This window comes from Macaca fascicularis, chromosome 3, assembly GCF_037993035.2.
Source record: "Macaca fascicularis isolate 582-1 chromosome 3, T2T-MFA8v1.1".
Lineage (NCBI taxonomy): Eukaryota > Metazoa > Chordata > Mammalia > Primates > Cercopithecidae > Macaca > Macaca fascicularis.
Genome location: NC_088377.1, coordinates 77,413,349 through 77,419,536, shown reverse-complemented (window position 1 = coordinate 77,419,536; position 6,188 = coordinate 77,413,349). Strand labels below are relative to the sequence as shown.

Here is a 6,188-nt window from a genome sequence, read left to right as displayed (position 1 = left end):
GGCTGGAGTACAATGGCATCATCTCGACTCACTGTAACCTCCACCTCCTGAGTTCAAGCGATTCTCCTGCCTCAGCCTCCTGAGTAGCTGGAACTACAGAAGCCTGCCACCACACCCAGCTAATTTTTGTACTTTTAGTAGAGACGGGGTTTCACCATGTCGGCCAGGCTGGTCTCGAACTCCTGACCTCACACTTACGGTCAGGAGGTCTGCCTTCCTTGGCCTCCCAAAGTGCTGGGATTACAGACATGAGCCATTGTGCCCCACCATAAGTGATACAATTACCTCAATAGGTGTTAATAAAACTGTCGCAAAACTAGGATGGTAGAAAGAAATATTCAACATTCAAAAAAATAAAAGTAAACCTGTTATTTTTAAAATTTCAATATATTTCTGTTGTAAGCAAAATAATGCTCCCTACAATTATTAGAAGGTCCTGAAAAATATAATAAAGCACAAAATAGGAACACAACAGGACTGAAAATGAAACAATGATGTCCTATTACATAGAACGTGTATTTACCTATTGACAAACGAATTCGTACATGAATTTTAGACAAGTGACTTCATCCAATGTGCTTCCTGATGGGATTGGTTAAGAACTGCAAAATATCACTTCATTTTTAGTTTTTCCAAATATGTTTCTGCTGCATCTAATCACAGACAAATCCAGAACATAGGGCATTCTACAGATAAACATGTCTGCATATTTTTCCAATGTCAGGGAAAAGAAAAAAAAGGAGCTGGAATAACCCATTTTAGACTTTTAAAAAAGCATAAAAAAACATGGAAACCCACTGAAATGAATGAACCAATGTTGGGTGTTGACTAAAAAAAGACAGTCCTAAAACATTTTTGGAACACATGAAGCTATATTAGGTGATGTAATTAATGCTAACATACTTAGGTGTAAAAGTCATCACATGGCTAAATAGGAGGAGATACTTGTTCTTTTTTTTTTTTTTTTTTTTTTTTTTTTTGAGACGGAGTCTCGCTCTGTCGCCCAGGCTGGAGTGCAGTGGCCGCATCTCAGCTCACTGCAAGCTCCGCATCCCAGGTCTACGCCATTCTCCTGCCTCAGCCTCCCGAGTAGCTGGGACTACAGGCGCCCGCCACCTCACCCGGCTAGTTTTTTGTATTTTTTAGTAGAGACGGGGTTTCACCGTATTAGCCAGGCTGGTCTCGATCTCCTGACCTTGTGATCCGCCCGTCTCGGCCTCCCAAAGTGCTGGGATTACAGGCTTGAGCCACCGCGCCCGGCGAGATACTTGTTCTTAACAGCTTTTTGAGAATTCTTTCTAAGCAACTTTGGCAAAAATAATTCTATCTTTCTACCTATCTATCTACTCAGAGAGCAGATATAGCAAAATTTACCTATTGGTAATTTAGGAGAATTGAAACTTTTTCAAACTTTTCTAAGAACAATGTTTTAAGAACTCTAAGAATTTGTATGTGATCATAATAAAAATAACAAAATATAACTCGATATTGGGAAGATAGTAAAATGTTAAAATAATTAAATGTTAAATATTAAATAATATTAAAATAATTAAAATATGATCACATAAAAATTCCTTATGATAGTTATATGGCAATTACACCATAATGTTATTAAACATGTGTGACTATTTTTTTTTTCCTGTGTCCTCCATTGACACAACTACCATATTAGTGGATTGACAAAAATCTATCAAGAGTTTTGTGCATAATTTAAACTAGCTCAAAAGATTTGAAATATTAGGGCCAACCTCACAAAAGAAAAAAATTGTATATAACATATATTACATATAAAGTATATTAGATGACATATATAATAAAATATATATAATGTTTATTATACACATATCCATTTATGTATGTAAGTTATATACATAAAAATCACACACTTCTATACAGAAGTACAAAACAACAGAAAATAATATGTTAAACAATGCTATTTATAATAGTTTCAGAAACATCTTTCAAGAAACAGATACATAACACATGGACAAGATTCCACTCAAAACGCTTTAAAAATATATTGATAGAAACTAAATTAAAACCTATATACATATCAAATTTCATTGATTAAAAGGTTCAGTATTATACACCACACCAAAGCAGATATACAGATGGAAAATAAAGGTAGGAAAAGATGTTTCACATCACATATGGCATCAGGGATGTGGAAATTAAAGTAAAAATGAGGTACCACTATGCACCTATTAGAAAGGCCACAATCCAGAACACTGACCGCACCAAGTTCTGATGAGGATGTGGAGCAACAGGAACTTTCATTCAATGGAGGTGGGAATGAAAATGGCATGACCTCTTTAGAAGATAATTTGGAAATTTCTTATAAAACTAATGTTAACAAAAGACCACGAGGTTTGTAGAGGAAAAATAAAGAAGTGTTTTATTTTCTAATAATAATAACAAATCTGCTGATCAGAGAGATGCTGCTTCCAAAGTAAAACAAGAGTGCACTCTGGAGATAAAAAGGGTGTCTGGCTTTTTTTTTTTTTTTTTTTTTTTTTTTTTTTTTTTTGAGACGGAGTCTTCTCCCAGGCTGGAGTGCAGTGGCGAGAACTCGGCTCACTGCAAGCTCCGCCTCCCGGGTTCACGCCATTCTCCTGCTTCAGCCTCCAGAGTAGCTGGGACTACAGGCGCCTGCCACTACGCCTGGCTAATTTTTTTTTTTTTTTTGTATTTGTTTTTTTTGTTTTTTTTTTTTTTTTTGTCGTTGTTGTTTTCTTTCTTTCTTTCTTTCTTTTTGAGATGGAGTCTCGCTCTGTCGCCCAGGCTGGAGTGCAGTGGCCGGATCTCAGCTCACTGCAAGCTCCACCTCCCAGGTTTATGCCGTTCTCCTGCCTCAGCCTCCCGATTAGCTGGGACTACAGGCGCCCGCCACCTCGCCCAGCTAGTTTTTTTGTATTTTTTAGTAGAGACGGGGTTTCACTGTGTTAGCCAGGAGAGTCTTGATCTCCTGACCTCGTGATCCGCCCGCCTCCGCCTCCCAAAGTGCTGGGATTACAGGCCTGAGCCACCATGCCCAGCCGGGTGTCTGCCTTAAAGAGGGAAAGTTCCTGCTCCAGCTCTCAATCAGGTCTGTATATGCAAATGAATAACTCAAATTCATTCAGTCCTGATTGGTTTGGTATTTTCCAACCCCAAACCAGAAGTCTGTTGGAAGCCTTTCAGGAGGCTAGTGGGAGGAGTTTTCTGCCATGTTATTTCAGCTCCAGACACAGGGTTACAGGAACCATCTTAGCTCAGAGGTGCAAATAGGATATTCCTCTGGAGCTGCTCTCCTGGGAATAATGGAAAAAATTAACTCATTGGACACAGTGAGTGACCCTGTGATCACTCACTACAGCCAGTGTGTTCATTTTACTTCACACTAAACATATTCTCATCATGCAATTCAGCAATCACACTCCTTGGTATCTACCCAAAGGAGCTGCAAACATTTATCTACACATAAACCTACACAAGATGTTTACAGCAGCTTTACTCATAATTGCCAAATGCTGGAAGCAATCAAGACGTCCTTCAGTAGACAAATGGATAAATAAACTGCGGTACATTCAAATGATAAAATGTTCCTCGGATTTTAAAATAAGTAAGCTATCAAGCCATGAAAAGAAATGGGGGAAACTCAGATCCATGCTATTAAGTTAAGCCAATCTGAAAAGGATACATACTTTAAAATTCCAACTATATGACATTCTGAAAAGGGAAACTATGGAGACAGTAAAACAATCAGTGCTTGCCAGTGGTCAAGGAAAGGGAGAGATGAGTAAGTGGAGCACAGAAGAGTTTCAGGGCAGTGAAGCTGCTCTGTACAATACTTTAATGGTGGATATATGACCTTATAAGTTTGTCCAAATATACAGAATGACTACAAGAGTGAAACCTACATAACCATGAACGCTGCATGATAATGATGTGTCAGTGTTGATTCACATCAGTTGCGATGAATGTACCACTCTGGTGGAGGATGTTGACAATGGGGAAAGTGTGCATATATGGGGACAGGAGGTATATGGGCAATTTCTGTAACTTGTCTAAATTTTGTTGTAAACCTAAAACTGCTGCTTATAAAGATGTTTGTTCTCCCAAAATTGATTTGTACACACAATGTCATTCTATGAAAAGTCCAGGATTCTCTTTGTATGTGTGGACACTGGAAACCGATTCTAAAATCTATCTGGAAATCGAAAGGACTAAGAATAGTTAAGACATGCATGAAGAATAAAGACAGAAGATTCAATCACTTGATAGTAAAACTTATTTTAAGCTATGATAATTTACTGTGCTGTTGATTCAAAAAATAAACCAATAAAATCAAAGAAAGTCCAGAAATAAACGCCTCCATGTAAGTACTCTATTTAGGACAAACGTGAAAGTGTGGACCAGTGTAACCAATGTTCTTTTCAACAAATTATGGTGGATTTTTGCACAACAGAATTACACTGAGTGACTGTAGGAGCTCAAAGAGAAAGGCCCAGGCTGCTGAAGATGCCCCCGGCTCCCGCGGGCCCTCCTTGGACCTGGTCTCTAAGTTGAGGGAGGCTGAGGAGACACCGAGCACGCTGCAGGCCAAATGTGACCAGCACCACGGCATCCTGGTGGAGATGGAGGGGATGCTCAGAGACCTGCAGAAGAGCCTGGAGGAGAAGGAGCAGGTGTCCAGGGCCAAAGTAGGCACCACAGAGGAGGTATTCGAGAAGTCACCTGTCAGTGAAACATCTCAAAAATACTGTAGAGAAGCTAAAAGGAGAACGTGAAAGTTCAGACCAGGTGAGGCAGCACAGGTCGCATTTGGAGGCAGAGCGGGAGAAGTACATGGCAGCCCCCAGCTCTGTGCCAGAACTATGCCATGGAAGTGGTGGGGTTGAGGCAACTTCTACTAGAATCTCAATCTCAGCGGGATGCAGCCAAGAGCGAAGCCCAGAAACAGAAGGATGTGCTCGTCCTGCTCAGGCAGCAGTTGAGTGAAATTAAGAGCCACGTGGGGGATGGTGACCTAGCAGGGGCCCCAGTTGCCTCCCCAGACTTACCCCCAAACCTCCTAGCCGAGCACGACCCCGTTCAGCTAAAGACGCAGCTGGAGCAGACAGAAGCCAACCCGGAGGACAAGCAGAGGCAGCGGCAGAAGCTCACGGTCGAGTTTGAGGCTGCTCAGGCCTCAGTGTGTTGGTTACAAGAAGAGTTGGAAAAGCTCCGCACAGCCTGCCACCTGGAGTCTTCGGAAATGGAGGAGGCCGTGCAGCTGAAGGAGAGATTATAAAAAGGGATGTAGTTAACGACTGACCTGGGCCGTACCGCCACCAAGCTGCAGGAGCTTCTGAAGATGACCCAGCTGGCAAGGGATGACCAGCTGGCAAGAGGGAAGGACACAGTAAAGAAGCTGTAGGAACAGCTGGAAAAGACAGAGGACAGCAGCAGCTCAAAGGAGGGCACCTCTGTCTGAGTCTCCTCTGTGGAAAAAGAAGTTACTGTCGGACTTACCAAAATGCCGTACACATTTCTTACATATCAGCCAACCAACCTACAGTGTTATCCAGGCCCAACTTTCCGTAGCTCCGAAAGAATGAATTAGAGACTTGAGAGTGTCTTGAAGTCAGAGAAGTAGACCTTCCTGATCCCCCATTTGTAAACAAACCTGTGTCACATTTGATAAACACGATCTTGGGCACAGCCCAAGGCCACCGCTGAGTGACGCCAAAGCCCTCGTTGACTCTGACAGTCCCTGCAGGGTGTGTGGGAGGCCAGGAGCTCTGGGGTCTGTCTGTTGATGCAATCATTTTGTCTTTTTACAGTGGAGCGGAGTGGGAGGTGGGCAGGACCGGGCAGCGAGTTCTGGAAGTCTGCGGGACTGACTGGAGGCCACAGCCACTCACCCTTAGACTTTGCAAACCAGAACTGACCTGCGACCTCCTGAGTGTTGATGCCATTAAAACCAACGTTGGTGACCGTGGTGGCAGGGGGTAGGGGGGGCAAAAAGTAGGAATACTGTGTCCAGAATTGGTGGGTTGTTGGTCTCGCTGACTTCAAAAATGAAGCCACAGACCGTCGCGGTGAGTGTTACAGTTCTTAAGGATGGTGTGTCTGGAGTTTGTTCCTTCAGATGTTCAGATGTGTCTGGAACTTCTTCCTTCTGGGGGGTTCATGGTCTCGCTGTCAGGAGTGAAGCCACAGACCTT

General features: G+C 42.4%; 1 pseudogene; it reads left to right on the top strand.

Moving 5' to 3' along the window:
* Positions 1-2,195: 2,195 nt before the first annotated feature.
* LOC102144025 (ribosome-binding protein 1 pseudogene) lies at positions 2,196-5,455 on the top strand (annotated as a pseudogene).
* The last annotated feature ends 733 nt before the right edge of the window (positions 5,456-6,188 follow it).